Here is a 19,009-nt window from a genome sequence, read left to right as displayed (position 1 = left end):
TAGTGTTTGTTTAGCCACGCCCAAATTTCTTCTAATACATGCTTCATCCTGTAACACGTCGAAATTCTTAATGTTGCAGGCCAGACATACCCTCTCCTTATAGGTCCCCGTCTGAGAAGATTGATGAGCAGGAAGACAATTGTGTGGCTGGCAGCATTACCGCACAACAAGAGGATGAAATGCTGACAGAACCCTGCAGTGAACCCTCCTCTCTGCCTTTAATTTTGCCTGCACCTGAATCTTCTTTCTGCTTGCCTAAAACATATCAGATGCCCAAACATGGCAAAACTGTCCAGTGCCAGACAAGTCCATCAAAGGCAACCAGACCACGTGGAATGCAGACTAGGCTTTCACTGTCCCGAATGACCAATCTCCTGAGGAAAGTGCAAAACCTTACCCGGAAGTGTCAAAGGCTTCAGAAAAAGCAGCATCACCTACAGGAAGAGCTCTCCACTCTGAGGCAGGAGGCAAAAAAGGCGTCCTTGTTGATGAAGAGAACAAACGTCGAAATCCTCCAGGTGTGAACTTATCTCTTTTTGAACACTGGGCACGGCTTCACCAGCGGAATGCGGTTCGCTAACCCATTTGTCTTCATTCTGCAGTTCTGCCTCATCCAGCTGTACCCCGCCAGCAATGGCGACACTGGGTGGCTGAGCATAAACGGAACGGCGCTAATCTGGAACAAGAAGGTCCTACACGTGCCGGGCCTGCTGAATGGAATCAGTCCACGCAAGACGACATCGGCGCATCTCGGTGCGCAGAACCAACTGGCAGCGCCCCCCTCCAGACCACCTATAAAGGCCAGCCTCCCTGAGGCGACGGTCACTGGGCACGGCTTCACCAGCAGAATGCGGTTCGCTAACCAATTTGTCTTCATTCTGCAGTTCTGCCTCATCCAGCTGTACCCCGCCAGCAATGGCGACACTGGGTGGCTGAGCATAAACGGAACGGCGCTAATCTGGAACAAGAAGGTCCTACACGTGCCGGGCCTGCTGAATGGAATCAGTCCACGCAAGACGACATCGGCGCATCTCGGTGCGCAGAACCAACTGGCAGCGCCCCCCTCCAGACCACCTATAAAGGCCAGCCTCCCTGAGGCGACGGTCACTGGGCACGGCTTCACCAGCGGAATGCGGTTCGCTAACCCATTTGTCTTCATTCTGCAGGTAAGCAGAAACTACGGTAAATGCTTTCGCTCAAGTGACCGCTTCTTGTTGGTGTTGCCGTGCCCACGGCTGTTTAGCATGGCGTTAGATAGCACGAAGTATCTTAAAAAACTGTTGTTGTTGGGAGGAGACATTGAAGCTAACCCAGGCCCCACCCTTGATGAAGTTTTTAACCAACTAAAGGACATTGCAAGCGACATTAAGGAAATAAAATAAAAGCGGCTAGTAGACATTGATAACAAACTTGACGCTCTGTCAGTCCTTGAGGTAGAGCTTGGGAACTGTAAAACGCAACTTAATTCAATGACTAGGGTAATACAAACATTAGAAAAAAGAATAGACGATCTTGAAAATAGGACCAGAAGATCCAATCTAATCGTATACGGATTGCCGGAAGCACAATCTGAGACAAGTGAAACCCTCGAACAGGCAGTAAACAGGAACGTCATACAGGATAAACTCAAACTACAACCGATTGCGATCGAGCGCATCCACCGGCTAGGTAAACCAGCTCCCAATAAAACCAGACTAGTTATCTTTAAACTTGTGGATTCGCGTCAGAAGGAAGCCATACTAAAGAATGAAAAGCACCTTAAGGGAACTGATTACGCTATTGGCGAAGATTTCTGTCGCAAAACTCGCGAAATTAGAAAAAAGCTTTGGGACAGTGCGAAATCGAACCGAGCTAAAAAGGAAAAAGTGGCACTGGCTTTCGAGAGGCTGTACATAAATGACTGCGCGTTCGTTTGAGATGAGGAAAAAGATGAAAGGGTGCCACTGAACATACCAAAAAACTACGAAATACCAACTCGGCCGAACACGCGGAGTACCACACAAAAGAAAAATTAACATTGCTAAACGTGAACGCCAGAAGCGTCGTGAATAAAGTGCAGCCTCTTGAGAACTTGTTGCTACTTCATGAACCAGATATTGTAGCAATCACAGAAACCTGGCTCTCATCAGATATACTCGACCACGAATTCACTCCCCCTAGCTATTCTGTCATCCGAAAAGACAGACTATCTCGAGGCGGAGGCGTCGCGTTGTTAATTCGACGTTCCATTTCATACACACTACTGCCAGACGTTCCGGACACAGAAGCGGTTTTCTGCAAAATTTTGTGCAATAGCACAAGCATAGTGGCGGGTTGCGTTTATCGTAGCCCATCCTCTGGTTCGAAATGCATAGTTTCCATCTACAATTTTCTTCAGCAGCATGTCCATAGCTCTGCAGTCGTGATAATGGGTGATTTTAACCTTGCTGACATAAACTGGAGTACCATGCACCACACCTCACAGGGATCAGAGGATTTATTTGATTTAATGTTAAATTTCAACCTCCATCAAATTGTATCATGCCCAACTCGTCTTCAAGGAACAGCCTCAAGTGTACTAGATTTAATACTTATTAGTAGTCACCTTAGCCATGTGGACACTCAAGTTGATGTTGTAGAGGGCATTTCAGACCACAGAGTGCCTGTTTGCCGGCTAACATTTGATCACAGATTACACCTGCAATCAACAGTAAACCATGTCCCAGACTTCAGTAAAGCAGACGACGCCAGCGTACTAACTTATTTAGCCCATGAGTTTTACGAGTTTGTGGAATTGAACTGTGATCCCGCCACAACTGTAAATGACCTTTGGCTAAGGTTGAAGCACATTGTTCTGCACTGCATGAATGAATTTATACCACTGCGGCGTACACGGCCGCAAAGACATAACCCCTGGATCACAAGAATCCCTGGATCACATGAATCCCTGGATCACATAACCCCTGGATCACATGAATAATATTGGAATCAGCCCTATAGATGTAGTTGATGAAGGAATATTTTCTCTTTTGCTCGACCTAGACCCCAAAAAATCTTCGGGACCAGATGACATCCCCAATCCCTTTCTTAAGCGATATGCCGAATGGTGCAGCAAATACCTTGGTATGGTTTTCCGCAAATCTCTCGCCGTAGCAAAACTTCCAGACGACTGGAAAAAAGCTAAAATAGTACCAATTCCCAAAGCAGGAAATAGCGATAATCCTTCAAACTTTAGGCCAATATCTTTAACCAGCACGTCATGCAAAATATTAGAACATATAATTTTGAAACACTTAACCGTTCTTTTAGAAAGTAATGGCGTTTTGTCATCTTGCCAGCACGGGTTTCGCAGCGGATTATCGACTACCACGCAACTAACAGAAGTTGTTCACGATTTAGCATTATCTATTAACAACTGCACGCAAACGGATATTATACTATTAGACTTTGCAAAAGCGTTTGATTCCGTATGCCACAACAAATTAATTGCAAAACTTCGAAGTATTATTGGAGATGGAATATTAACAAATTGGGTTAAGGACTTCTTAACTAATCGTTCACAATATGTCCTGTATGACCAAGTACCATCAGAAAACTTGCCTGTTACGTCCGGAGTACCACAAGGCTCCGTTTTGGGGCCTTTGTTATTTCTTGTTTTTATTAACGATATAACAGACAGTATCTCTTGCACCATTAGGCTTTTCGCCGACGACTGCATTATTTACAAAGAAATTAACAGTCATTCAGATCACCTTGCACTAAGCGATTCTTTACACCATCTTTCCAACTGGTGCGACATGTGGCAAATGTCGATTAACCCCAAAAAAACAGTGTGCATGACGATAACCCGAAAAAAAGAAGCTATCCAGTATGACTACAGGATTAAAGGCACCAGGCTTGAAAAAGTGAATGCGCACAAATATTTAGGCGTCACGATAACGTCAAGCCTCAGATGGGATACGCACATTTCTAACATTACTTCGGTTGCTCTGCGCAAGCTCATTTATCTTCGCAGATGCCTTCGGTTGGCCCCTCACTCAACCAAGCTTTTAGCCTATACTACTTACGTAAGACCGGTATTAGAATATGCTAACACAGTATGGTTTCCTTATACAGTCACTAACATTCAAAAGCTAGAAAATGTACAGAGGAAGGCAGCAAGATTCATCTGCAACAAATATAAGCGCACTGATTCTCCTACAAATAAGTTAGCAAGCTCTGGCCTCCAAACACTTGCGATTCGAGCGAAACAAGCGCGCCTTAAATTTCTTTTTCAGCTACTTCACAACCATTATAAAATTGACCCATCATTGTACATCCGTCCGTCAGACTCCCGCGTTATTAGGCACAAACATTCATACACACTGAAAGAGTACTCTTACCGCAATGACACGTTCAAACACTCCTTTTTTCCACTTGCCATAAGGGAATGGAACTGTTTGGATTCCTCCATAACTAGTGCGAAATCGGTATCCGACTTTGCACTAAAATTAGAAAATATGTTCTCTTAATGCGGCAATACTCGCATTACCAGAAGCATTGCGCCACCAGTGAAAGCGTATTAGTGGAGTGTACAAGTGTCAACTGGAGTGTTTGGAAGTTAGCTATTTGTTTGCCTGTGTACCACTGCACTTCATGCAAAATTTGTCTTCTTTTTGGTGATGGTTTCTTTGTCTTTGCAGATGTAAACAATTAGTATATTTTTCGCGCTTGTACTTTGTGATGACTGTCATTTCACTACATTTCTGTTAATGTACCACCTGCATGTACAATCTGTACGCCCACCTGCTATGGTCTCGGAATGAGACTGGCAGTATTGAAAATAAAAAAAAAATCTCATTACCTGCTTATATCATACTTGCAGCAAAAGGTGGAGGAGAGCAACGAAAAAGCTCTGTTCCTTCAAGAGCAGCTTGCTTTTCTGGGCAAAAAGAAAGGGCTATGGCGTGAGGAGACAGTGCGCAAATGCGTTCTTTTGCACGCTAAATCACCAGCCGGGTACCGCCTTCTTCGGGAGATTGGTGTCTTGACCTTGCCGAGTCGCTGTACCCTCAAGCGATACATTGGCGCATGCACTGGAGAGGTGGTGTCCTCTCTCATCAAGCAGCGCCTTCATGCAGAAGTGAAACTGCACTCTAAGGAGGTACTTTATTTACTCTTCGCCTTTATTTTTTTGCCAGGAGTAAAATTACTGGAGCTATGTTCTTTGCGATTATTGCAGGCACGCTGTGGGTCCCTGGTGATGGACGTAATGTCACTAAAGCAATCTGCACTGTACCATAAACAGTCCGATGCTCTACATGGATTTGTCGACCTAGGAGGTGCCGAGGTAGACTATGGCCTGAAGGAGCAACTGGCAACTCACCTACTCTGCTTCGTCTTTGTAGGACTGTCTACCCACTACAGGTATGTGAAATATTTGGCTACTCTCCGTTCATGTCATGTGAACCTGTGCAGATAATTTTTTTTCCAATCCTTCAAATGATTACCGTGTCCTTTACCTAATGCCTAGTGCTTTTACAATTACAGGCTGCCTGTAGGATATTATTTTACAAAAGGATTGACAGGGGAGCAACTCGAGCAACTTTCGTTGAAAGTAATGCAATCAGTTGAAGATGCTGGGTTTGAAGTGGTTAGGTTGGTTGCTGACAACCACAGCACTAACTGCAAGTTTTTTGCCAGCTTGTCTGGTGGCCAAATATGCCCTGTTGTCACGTGAGTAATTGCTCAGTCACATTTTTGCTAAAGGTTACACCTCCTTTAATTGTGCATAAATTTATGAGCTATTAGAGTGTTGAAGCAAATGTGCCCTGTCAACATTTTCACAGACTCCTAACAGTATTCACTGATCCTTTACAGGCACCCTCTCGATCCAGACAGGCAACTGTTCCTGTCGTTTGACTATTGTCATATCATAAAAAATGTCAGGAATCAGTTCCTCGACACTAAAAGGATTTTCAGGAATGCTGGAGTGCTCATCGTTCCAGACTACCTGAGGTACAATTTGGTAGCTTTTTCATGCCTTACAAATTGACAGTTTAACATTTCATTTTGTCACAGGAACTTGCATGACATACAAGAAAAGCAGGCGGGTGCTTTCAAGCTTGTGAGGTGCTTGACTAAAAAGCACCTTTGGCCGAGCAATTTTCAAAAGATGTCTGTTGCCAGGGCTGTTGCGATCTTTTCTCCTCAGGTAAAGAGTGCATAAATGTTTATTTTAGAAGAAACTCACAGAAAAATATGATTTCACCCCAAGCATGTGGTGATGGTTATCCCGCTCATAATCACCTGTATTATAATTTTATTCTAGGTAACATCTGTGCTCAGGTTTTTACTAAAACATGCACAGCAGCTCGGTTTCCATGGGTTCGACGACTCCCTGCCAACCATTGAGTTCATGGAACTTGTTTAAAAATGGTTTACTCTCCACAACATCTCCTCACTGCTCTGGATGAGTAGAGACGCTCTGAGAATGCCCTTCTATGGTCCAGATGACGAAAGGTATCCATGAACTACTTCTAATTGTCATTTATCTTCCATTTGTGTGAAAACATGAATGGTTCCATTTTCTTTATATGCACAGTTTTGTATTAGGTATTTTTTGCTATTAAAATGTAAGCTTGAAACCTTTGTAGTTTGTCCGTAGGCCAAGTGCCACTTTCTAACTGATCTCATTGCTCATACTTTTATCATGCAGGCTCCTCTGGCTTGAAAATGAGTGCCTCATCTATTTTGACTTATGGAAAGAGAGTACAGCACACAATCTAGAGTTTTTGTCAGAAGAAACTTATGAGGCCCTGAGAGTGACAACTATGTCAACTGTTCTCTGCACCAGGCATCTTCTTGGGCGCGGATTTCATTTTGTCCTTACAGGAAAGTTTTCCAGTGATAATGTGGAATCCCTGTTTTCTACCATACGACAGCTAAATGGCTCCAATGACCAAACCGATGCCTACGCAGCACTGTCGTCACTACAGAAGATCTTAGTAACGGGCTGCATTCATTCATCTCCAAGTTGATTGATATGTGGGGTTTAACGTCCCAAGACCACTATATGATTATGAGAGACGCCGTAGTGGAGAGCTCCGGAAATTTAGACCACCTGGGGTTCTTTAACGTGCACCCAAATCTGAGCACACGGGCCTACAACATTTCCGCCTCCATAGGAAATGCAGCCACCGCAGCCGGGATTCGAACCCGCGCCCTGCGGGTCAGCAGCCGAGTACCTTAGCCACTAGACCACCGCGGCGGGGCATTCATCTCCAAGTGGCAACGTGGGAAGCGTTATAGGTTCTATTGGGGAGGCAACCAAACTCGCCCCTCAACCTGCAGCTGCTGCACCACCTGACAAGGACATTAAGAAGCTTCTGCTCCCTTACCTTACAGCATTGGAGCGCTTCCCAAGTGGGTTTGCACCATTTATTATTTACGAATACCTATCACTCACAAACATTTCAGTAATAAGATGCATGTTTTGAAGATACAGAGGAGTTGATCCAAAAGATTTAGTGCTTGTGTGGAAAGGTGACGTGCAGCTACATCAAAATGAGAAGTTCTAAATCGCAGTCATGAGTTCCTTAACCAGGCCCGTAGCCAGGAATTTTTTTCGGGGGGGGGGGGGGGGGGGGCACTTGCTGAAAACCTTGGCTATTTGAGAAAAACACCTATTTTTATTATTTATTTTTGGTAAAACACCTACTTCACCAAAATTTCGGGAGGGGGGGGGGCTTGGTTGCTACTGTACGACACATTTACAAATTATTGCACTTTGCTTAGATGGTACCACAATTATAGATGCTACTACTTAATCACTTATTTTAATTGTATTGCCATTCTCTAAATTCTTTCTTGCATTCTCTCAGGTCCTCCTACTCAAAGCTTGCGTGCCAGCACACTGGCACTAATAGCTGGTTTTCTAGTGAGAGCTGTCCAGGATAACATCTGCTGCGAAGGCTGCCTTATGAAAATACAGGCACCCAAATCAAGCTCTACAACAACTGCTCTAATTGCAGGAATTGACAGGGGAGGACTCTCATACCCCTCATTGTCATTTGTTGGATTTGTAAGCATCCTCGAGGGTGCAGCCTCTAAAGCAGCTGCGATCCTTGTGAAAGGGCAAAAACCCTTGCAGAAGTTTTCAAGCATAGTGCTCCCTTCACTTCTAAAAAATTCCTTATTTGCATGCACTATGAATGATAGTGTGTCACACAGAGCAGCTCTCTTGAATTTAATTTTGCGAAAATTCATGAGGCCTTTCTTGGCAAACTATGCCAATAATTTAACCGAGGCACATTCAAAGAGAAAGCTCCTCAACAGGAAGCCTTTGTCGCGAAAAGTTTTGAAAGTTTAAAGTTCTTTTTCCTTGTAACAGCCAAATAGAATTGCTGTATGCTCATGCACTTCGGCAGCACTTCGATGCTTCGGCAGCACTCGATGCTTCGGCAGCACTCGATGGTGCGACGACTTCGTGCCACAGCAGACGTGGCCGTCCGGCTCCATGGCGCCCCTGCCTGCCTCGCCCCTGGCACAGTGCCTTGCAATATTGGTGAGTGCTGCCTATTTGATATACTTCTGTTGTCTGCATCTCCTTCTCCTTTCTGTTTTCTTATTTAGTTTTTCTTTAAAATCGATCGTCTGGGCATGATGAGGTCCTCGAGCACTGGTACAAATAATTACCCATACGTATATGTAGATGCACTGTTATGATAAACAACCTCTTTTCAGCAAAGACAGCTTGCCCTAGTTTCACTAGCCAATGATGGCTCAAAGTAGTGTGGGCTGTTTTTTTCTTGATACTGGCTGGATAATATATATAGTGCCATCAATTGAAAAAGTTACACAGCCTTGTGGACCTTCACAACTACAAAAAATGAAAAAATGCACAAGGGACTTGTAGCTTTGCGCATAATCTTGGTCGCACATGGTCTTCAAGCACTGTCTTGAAAGAAAGTTAACATCGCATAAATGGCCAAGAGTTTGAAGCAACATCAATGTAAATGGGACAGGCATTTTGCTGCCCTCCACTGCACCTTCGTTGACATATTATTGAAAAATGAAAAAGTACTAAAGTGTATGAAACAGTTTTCTGAAATTGAGTATTAGACTGCAAATAAAATGCATAAATCCTTCAGACCCCTCCTCCGGTGTGAGTGTGCATGTGTAGAGTGAGGCTAGTTTTGTGTGCAAATGATGCCTTGCAGTGATTACAGGAAAAGGGACAATCCCCGGTGTGGATGCGAATGTGTTTTGTGAGATAGCAATCGGTAGTAAAAGTTGCTGCACAAAACTGGCACCGAAAGGGACGCTCGCGTTTGTGTGTCTGAAGATGCGCTTTCATGGCATGCTTTTTTTGGCCACATACCCGCACACACGGCAGAATATCCGTCCAACTTTTGGGGACACAGGAGAATAGTACAGGTCATCGAAATCCATAGTTAAGGGACCTGCCAATTCACAACAAGGAAAGCAATGCAAACCGTCACACACATTGTCTACAACTGAAACACAGCTGCAATTGTAAAGAACAGAATCACCTTCACCTCTATGAACCACATGTTACTGAAGCAGTAAGACTGCAATGACACAAACCATTTTATAAAAATTCTTTTCTCTTAGTATGTAAATACTCCAGATAATATTTGTAAGAACCTCTAGCATTCCGCAGCTACCTGATTTAGATCCACTGCTGATAATATGTCTAAGCAGCAAATTTTTCAAAATTTCGCTAATAAATATTGCACATTAGTGCAATAAAAATATTACAGACCTTTCTTTTTCCATGTCATTGTGCACAACAATAGAAACAGTTCTTATTTCAATGCAAGAAGCATAAGAAATAAAATATGAGTAAAAGACGCTGTGAAAGAACTGGAGAATATAAGAAAAGAAACAAAAAGCCATTGGCAAGTGATAGAATGGCATCATAGTTTTGGTGGTCAAGGATACTGGAACATTTATGTACTTTGCACAAAAAACTATTTATGCAAACTAACACTGTTTATACATTTTCCATTAATATTCTTACCCTGCTTCAATGAAAGCATATTGATACAACACAAAGTGATCTGTTCATCATATTGTGTTTTAGACACAGCCACGCACATCAGTAGAAGTCAAACACATCACTGAATTCCATGGTCCAGTTTTCTATGTGGTAAATAAATGGCTGTCTATCAGGAAAAGAGGTATCCTTCAAAGTCGCTGTCAGATGGTCGTTGTCAGGCTTTGCTTTATTTTGTGCATGCCAACATGATGCATCCATTTCAATAGTGCGCTCAATAGTGGGTTTCCTCTGGTCATTGTCAAGTTCTATTTCACATTGTGCACTCTCAGCATGTCCCTCCTTCATTTCAACATTGTACTGAGGTGTGAACATCCCTTCACCATTGTCAGGTGCTGTTTTGTATTGTGCATACTCAAATGGTGAAAATTGACATTCTGCACTTTGATATTTTCCCACATCTGTTTGAACAGTGTTCCTTTCTCATTTATTTTGAAAACTGTAATACCATTTTCTGCATATTTTTGCAATGTTGCCTCACCCATGGCTTATGTTTAAATTATGTTTTCTGTATTTTTAGTGTCACTTTTGGACACTACTTCTAAGACACTACTTTTGGACACTACTTCTAAAAAGTCCGCACTAGAGATCTATCGAACCTTTAAGCAGGAAATAGCCAAGGAAAGGATATATGATAATACTCGGGGTAGTTCTCTACTGTTTGAGGCCAGGATGGGAGTATTGGGAACAAAGACATATCGGGCCAAATACGAAGGGGTAGACACGGTATGCAGTGCGTGTGGAGAGGAAGGAGAAACTGGGGAACACTTGATAATGTTCTATCAGTGATGGCAAAATAGACTTTAAGCTGGTATAATTAACTAGAGTACTCGGCTGCGGGTCAGCAGCCGAGTACCTTAGCCACTAGACCACCGCGGCGGGGCTTTCAGAGCCTTTTCAAAACACTCATTGGGTAACTACTGCAAGTACACTTGCTTGGTATCCACTAGGGCATTAATAATAAACTTTTGGATAGTAGGCCGGCATTCAGTATGCTATTTTTCGTCATTCTTCTGAGAAGCAAGGTATTCGCTAAACTATTGCGAGGAATTTCGTGCCCATTGATCATTCAGTGACCGCAGGGGTGCCTGCGCAAGTAGGCGTTTGGTGTGTAGCGACACCACGGACCCGAGCTAACGGGGGAGTTTCGACTCCCTCCCACGCCTAGCCGTGCGTGGCTTTGCCGTGTCCGAGGAAAAGGGGATCCTGGGGGTTGAGCCGACGCTGGGTGATTGGACCGTTAAGGCCCCCCGGCAGAGGCAACACACCCCTTTGGCCCCGGCTTCACGTAGACGGCACCCCTGAGCTGACCCACCCAGGGGAATCGGCAGTCGCCTTTTCCTATCTCTCTCTTCCTACATCTTCGTCTTTATCTCTTACTATTTATCTGTTCTGTCTTCTACTCTCTTCCGTTTACTTCCAAACTTCCTGGCGGCTAGGGTTAACCCTGTACAAATAGCCTACCTTGGTCTAGGCGCATTGGGTTATAGTGGCGTTGTACGGCTGGCGTCTGCAGGTTTCAGCATTTGTAAACTTGTAGCGTCCCCTCGTTGGGCTCCGTGGTGGGTGGCCGCCAACGCTGCTGAACAACAATAAGGAAGACATGCATGGAGCATTCCCACTACTGTCTGATCGCACCGGCTTAAAGCCGGTACGCACCGATGATCTCACCAGAGAAGGATTGGCCACCCTGGTGCAGTATCTGGCCACCCCCTCCCGTAGGCATTCGTCAATTAACTCAAGGCCCTCAGTCCCCACCAGCTGCGGAGCAACTGACCACGACGGCGGTCAGATCTGCAAAGCAGCAGAGGGTGCTAGGAATCTCTGAATACGGACAGGCCACCATTGGAACTTGAACTTAGCAACGTTTAACGTTAGAACGTTATCTAGTGAGGGAAGTCTAGCTGTATTATTCGAGGAGCTAGAAGGCATTAAATGGGATATAATAGGGCTGAGTGAGGTTAGGAGGACAGAGGAGGCCTATACTGTGCTACAGAATGGGCACATCATTTGCTATCGGGGCTTGGCAGACAGAAGAGAACTGGGAGTAGGGTTCCTAATTCACAGAAACATAGCTGGCAACATAGAGGATTACTATAGCATTAATGAAAGGGTGGTAGGCATTGTAATTAAACTGAATAAAAGATACAAAATGAAGGTAGTACAGGCTTACGCGCCTACATCCAGCCATGATGACGCTTCAGTTGAAAGCTTCTATGAAGACGTGGAATCGGCAATGAGTAAGGTGAAAACACAGTATACTATAGTAATGGGCGACTTTAATGCAAAGGTAGGGAAGAAGCAGGCCGGAGACCAGGCAGTAGGAGATTATGGCATCGGCACTAGAAACGCCAGAGGAGAGCTACTAGTAGAATTCGCAGAACGCAATAATCTGCGTATTTTGAATACCTTCTACCGAAAACGAGAAAACCGCAAGTGGACATGGAGGAGCCCTAATGGCGTAAATAAGAACGAAATAGACTTTATAATGACTGCACACCAAGGAGTCGTGCAGGATGTGGAAGTGGTTGGCAAGGTAAGATGCAGTGACCATAGAATGGTACGGGCTCGAATCCGCCTAGACTTGAAGAAGGAACGACAGAAACTGATACGCAAGAAGCCAATCAATGAGCTAGCACTGAGAGGGAAAGTACAGGAATTCAGAGTGTCACTGCAGAACAGGTACTCTGCTCTTAGCGAGGAAACCAACCTTAGCGTAGATACAATGAATGATAATCTGACGAGTATCATCACGGAGTGTGCAGTGGAAGTAGGAGGCAGGGTAGCTAGACAGGACACCGGCAAGCTTTCCCAGGAAACGAAGAACCTAATTAAGAAGCGTCAAATTATGAAAGTGTCAAGTACAACAGACAAAATAGAACTGGCAGAGCTTTCGAAGTTGATTAATAGACGTAAAATATGCGATGTAAGAAGGTATAACATGGAGAGAATTGAGCACGCTCTGAAAAACGGAGGAAGCGTCAAAGCAGTGAAGAGGAAACTTGGGATAGGCAAAAGGCGGATGTAGGCACTAAGGGACAAAGAAGGCAAAATAACTACCAATATGGATAGGATAGTTAAAATAGCGGAGGAGTTTTACAGAGATCTGTACAGTAGCCGAGACAACCACGACCTTAATACTATAAGAACTAGCAGTAACCCAGACGACACCCCACCGGTAATGATAGAAGTCAGAAAAGCTTTGTAGAGCATGCTCAGAGGCAAAGCTGCTGGTGAGGATCGGGTAACATCAGATCTGCTGAAAGATGGAGGACAGATTGTGTTAGAAAAACTAGCCACTCTATTTACGAGGTGTCTCCTGACGGGAAAAGTACCAGAGTCTTGGAAGAACGCTAACATCATCTTAATACATAAGAAAGGAGATGACTAGGACTTGAAGAATTACAGGCCGATCAGCTTGCTCTCTGTAGTATACAAGCTATTTACAAAGGTAATTGCTAGCAGAGTAAAGAAAACATTAGAATTCAATCAGCCAAAGGAACAAGCAGGATTTAGAACAGGCTACTCAACAATTGACCACATTCATACTATCAATCAGGTAATAAAGAAATGCTCAGAGTATAACCAACCACTATACATAGCCTTCATAGATTACGAGAAGGCGTTTGATTCAGTAGAAATATGAGCCGTCATGCAGGCACTGCGGAATCAGGGCATAGATGAAATATATATAAACATTCTGGAAGAAATCTACAGGGGATCAACTGCTACCATAGTGCTTCGTAAAGAAAGCAACAGAATACCAATAAAGAAGGGTGTAAGGCAGGGGGACACAATCTCCCCAATGCTATTCACTGCGTGCTTACAGGACGTTTTCAGAAGCCTAGAATGGAAACAGTTAGGGATAAGAGTTAATGGAGAGTACCTCAGTAACCTGCGCTTCGCCGATGACGTTGCATTGCTGAGTAACTCAGGAGACGAATTGCAACTCATGATTACGGAGTTAGACAAGGAGAGCAGAAAGGTGGGTCTTAAAATTAATCTGCAGAAAACAAAAGTAATGTACAACAATCTCGGAAAGGAGCATCGCTTTGCGATAGGTAATAGTGCACTTGAAGTTGTAAAAGACTATGTCTACTTAGGGCAGGTAATAACCGCAGAGCCTAACCACGAGATTGAAGTAACTAGAAGAATAAGAATGGGGTGGAGCACATTCGGCAGGCACTCTCAAATTATGACAAGTAGATTGCCAATGTCCCTCAAGAGGAAGGTATATAACAGCTGTATCTTGCCGGTACTTAGCTACGGAGCAGAAACCTGGAGACTCACAAAGAGGGTTCAACTTAAATTGAGGACGACGCAGCGAGCAATGGAAAGAAAAATGGTAGGTGTAACCTTAAGAGACAAGAAGAGAGCAGAGTGGATTAGGGGACAAACGGGAGTTAAGGATATCATAGCTGCAATAAAGAAGAGGAAATGGACATGGGCCGGGCATGTAGCACGTAGACAGGATAACCGCTAGTCATTAAGGGTCACCAACTGGATTCCCAGAGAAGGGAAGCGGGGTAGGGGGAGACAGAAGGTTAGGTGGGCAGATGAGATTAAGAAGTTTGCGGGTATAAATTGGCAACAGCAAGCACAGGACCGGGTTAACTGGCGGAACATGGGAGAGGCCTTTGTCCTGCAGTGGACGTAGACAGGCTGATGATGATGATGATGATGCTCATGCACATCTTGGCTGCTGACCTTCTTTTGAATACAGATAGGAGTGCGAGTTTGTTTTTCCAGTGTCATTTTAGCCTTATGAAACAAGACATGCCTGAACAAGACATCAAGAATGTGCGGTCCACATTTCCTAGTCTTCTGACTTGGGTATCATTCTTTATATTGGGTTCATCTTTTTTCTCTTTTTTTTTGTCTTGCCACGTAATCTTAACTTTTTCGGTTTTCTTTAACCCCCAAGTTTCTGCACTATATATTTGTACTGGTACAATGCAGTGGCTCTACACTTTGTTTTTGGGATGGCAGCATGTTGCTAGTCATAATTTTTCAAGGTTTCAGAATTTATCGATTTGATCACATGAATGCAATCAATTGTGGGGCAAGCTTTTCTAAAGCCAGCTTGCTTCCTTCATTGATTAAAGTGCAGCGCTTTCCTTATCCTGTTTTAAAGAACCTCCGTGAATATATTGCTGAGAGTTTAGTAGAATAATATGGGCACTTTTCCAGCTAAGGCATACATTCGAGATCTTGAGACATTCTGCAATATTTAGTGGAGAGCAGAATGGATCAGAGAATAAACAGGGGTAGCTCACATCTATCTTTAATAGAAAAAAGTAGAGCTGCGCAGGCAACGTAGTGCACAGGACCTATAACCAACGTGCAGCGAGAGCAACGGAGTGGATATCGAGGGATGGCTAACGCAGCCGAGTTAAACAGTTAGGTTGCTTGATGAGATTCAAGAGGTTCACTGGGATAAAATGGAATCGGCGTGTGCAAGACGGGGGCAAGAGATCATTGCGAGAGGTCTTTACCCTGCAGTGGACACATAATAGTCGGGTCATGATAATGACATAGGATATTTCACCCTTGCATTGATAATATTTGAAAGTTGTTGGATATCTGGGAGATTTTGTCTGGTCCCAAAAGCAGTGTTTACTGGATCCTAGGGCAGTATTTTGCTTTGAGCAGGGCTGAATTTTAGTTCTGCCAGTAGTTACTGCAGATGGAGTGCTGATGGGCTCTAGGTAAAGCAAGGGGTGCTAGGTAGTTTGTGCGTCTATATATTCCTTTATGTCCTTGGCTGTACTACTCACTTTTTTTACTAGAGGTATTGCTGATCACACTGTTAATGTTTTGTGCACTAATAAATTGCATTTTGCAGGTATCAACATTTTCGTTGCAGATTAGATTTTCCTGTACTGGTATCTGATGCTTAAAAAGCAATGTTTGGACAAGCATATTATTTACTATTGTTGCTGCAGTGTACCATTGTTCTGGGAATAAAACATTTGTTTGAATCATAAGCTTACTTGTCTGTTTCTTGCCATTTTACAGTGTGAATACAGCCACTTACAAATGGAAAATTCAAATCTTTAGCACTGAGCAAGCAATTCATGCACATTTGTAGCGGTCATAAGGGACTTCTAAGCATTTTATTGTAAGGGTGAAGGCATCAGGTGAAAGAAAATTTTGTTCTTCAATCCCATGCCACAGAGGCTTTTGATGTGTGTTGGTACAGCATGCATCACAGGCATGATGTGAACGAAACAATTGGCAGCTGAAGCATCAGGAATAGTACATTATTGGTGGGTAATACCATGTGGGTTAATGCTAAAAGTTCGTGGAATAGAATAGGGACAGTGCAAAGTGATTTAGCCAGTTAGAACTCATGCTTTAGATTATAAATAAAACTCTCGTTTCTATACAACGTTATTCCCATGAGGGAAACGGAGCACGCTAGAGCTGTTGCCTCGTAATGCTTTGTATGTGGATGCTCCAGTAAAGGCGTGGGCGCACCGCCGATGTGAGACACGCGGAAATGCTAGCGACGCTCGAACAGAAGCCATAACTTCAATAAACTGTGTCTGATAATATTTGTATGTACGAGAAATTGCTGTAACGTTGCGATAATCCGCCGGTTTTGTCGCACGCTTCCATCGTTAGACGTTCGCTAGACCCAAAGCACCCAGACGATAGCACAACTGCGCCCCTCTGTCGTCATCCGTGCACAGTATGACAACGATATACTTGAAGGGCGACGTTCAGGTCATAAAAACTTACACGGGTTATCGCATGCGTCGTTCGTACCGTATGTCGTCTTCATTTACGTCGTAGACACGTCGGTTTCAAGTTTCAACTTGTTACATGCAAGATCGCACCGGCTCGCCCACGAACGAATTATGTTTGCGGCTGCTAGACAGCGGTTAGGTGGGGCGCAGCTGCTTAAAATAAAGCGAAGAAATAAGGCTTACATTCTCTGGGTTATGTGTCGCATATTGCTTTCGTTTGCCTGCACTTAGATGGGGACGCAAAAGCGCTCGCGCAAAGATTGAGGTCCGGTAACGAGCATCCCGAAGCCATCCACCACGGTGCTTCTCACAACCAGAATGTTGCTTCGAGACGTTAAATCAGTGGATTGCTCGATCCACGCGTTAGAAACTAAAACAATGAGAGGAACGCACACACACGAGTGCACCACAACGGTCGTGCGTCGTCTGCTATGGGGGTAAGTGATGGCGGCATCTGGCGGTACCTCCGGTCCCTACACGCCAATTTTTAGCTCCATACGCCTCCGTAGGGATGGCGCCAGTGGGCAGCAACGTTACTAGATACTTTTCCAGTTGTCAAACTCTGCCGCGGCGCGTGACGCTTTTCCATTGAGCGCCGCGTGGGGGCGCGCGCGACACGATTGGCCCGGTTCGGTGAGAGGTGCAACCGCGAAGGAACCGGCCTGCGAGCGCAGAAGGCGACCGCATCGTTCTGCTCGAGTTGTTGTGCGCGTTTGCTTTTGTTTCCCGTGTATAGACGTAAAATGTCGATGACTGCTGTGACTGTGTAGTGAGCAGCAATGCCCCGTTGCTTTGTGACCGGCTGCAAAAGCGGCTACGACTCTGCGAAGAGCGCAGCTGAGAAGAGACACTTTTTCAAACCGCCCAACGAAACTTCGAGGCTTCAAGAATGGCAACACGCGATCCCAAGGAGCGACAGGGATTGATTGATATGTGGGGTTTAACGTCCCAAAACCACTATATGATTATGAGAGACGCCGTAGTGGAGGGCTCCGAAATTTAGACCACCTGGGGTTCTTTAACGTGCACCCAAGGAGCGACAGGGAGCTCACGAGCTCTTGTGTTGTGTGCGACCTTCACTTTCAGGAAGCAGACCTTGTGAAAAACTTCGTGCACAACATCCGCGGTGACGTCGTCGTCATACCGCGAGACAAGTGGAGCCTCAAAGATGATGCCGTACCCCGCTTGTTTCCCAACTGTCGGAAATATCTTTCGAAGCCTTTGCGGAATCGCAAAGCTCCTGCCGTGAGGTCACCCCTCCAACCGAAGCGTCGGAATGTTCAGGACGACGCCGAACAAGAAAACACAGCGCCGAACACCTTCGACTATGGGGAGAGAGACGGCTCTGTGTCAGGCAGCGTCACACTCGATAGTACCCAGTCCTTGTTCGAGGAGCTATCGACAATGGCGCAAGAGGGACGGCGGCTGCAAGGCTGGTTGACTGAACTCGTTGATTCTGTTGTCGTGCTCTACAAACTTGAAGTAGAAAACTCAGTTCCACGAGTCGGCAAGGCAGTGACGTTGTCAAGCGACCTTTGTCTCTCAGTCAGTGCGAATGGGCGGCTTGTACCGTCAACTGTGTACACAGGATGCTCGCACCTGGAGGTGAAGTCATTGAATGACCTAACATGCTTGCTGAGCTATGTGGAAAAGCTAAAGCCATGTCAGGGCTTTCCTGCCAAGCTTTACCCACAAATATCATCTTCGTCGGTAGCAAGTAAAGAGGGTGAGACTTGGCGACTCAAAACATGCACCACGCTGAGCTTGGATGCCACCTGCACAGAATGCAAAACGCTGAGTAGACTGTTTTTGATGCGCACGAAGAACTCCCAAGTGCGCAAACCCAGACCCAAGAGTAAGTGCATGAAAACGCTGCGCCGTAAAGTGATCCGAGCAACGCTCAAGAGAGAGAGGCTGAGCAAAGAGCTGGCTTCTATGAAAAAGCAACTTTGTAACGTGACTGAAGCTAAAATTGAAAGTGTGCTTCATGTTCTTCCTGCAAAGCAGCAACTTGCTTTTAAAACGGCGGTAATGGCAGCAAAGGCAAAAATGAAAAACGGAAGGCGTTATGACGACGAATGGCTGATGACATGCCTGTTGTTGCAAATTTCCAGCCCAAAAGCTTACACCTTGATATCAGACATGCAACTGTTGCCCCTTCCCACTAAAGCCCGCTTGCGTCAAATAACCAGTGGCATCCCTTGCAAGTATGGGTACA

The 19,009-nt window shown here is 44.8% G+C and overlaps 1 non-coding gene across 1 annotated transcript; it reads left to right on the top strand.

Moving 5' to 3' along the window:
- Positions 1 to 566: 566 nt before the first annotated feature.
- LOC119167958 (uncharacterized) lies at positions 567 to 8,344 on the top strand. The gene is made up of 10 exons (XR_012894000.1): positions 567 to 1,166; positions 4,844 to 5,122; positions 5,201 to 5,385; positions 5,509 to 5,694; positions 5,839 to 5,976; positions 6,040 to 6,172; positions 6,290 to 6,480; positions 6,677 to 6,993; positions 7,312 to 7,383; positions 7,842 to 8,344. It is a non-coding gene; the product is annotated as an uncharacterized LOC119167958 (transcript).
- Positions 8,345 to 19,009: the final 10,665 nt, after the last annotated feature.

This window comes from Rhipicephalus microplus, chromosome 3 (genome assembly GCF_043290135.1).
Source record: "Rhipicephalus microplus isolate Deutch F79 chromosome 3, USDA_Rmic, whole genome shotgun sequence".
Classification (NCBI taxonomy): domain Eukaryota; kingdom Metazoa; phylum Arthropoda; class Arachnida; order Ixodida; family Ixodidae; genus Rhipicephalus; species Rhipicephalus microplus.
This window is presented reverse-complemented; position numbering and strand designations above follow the sequence as displayed.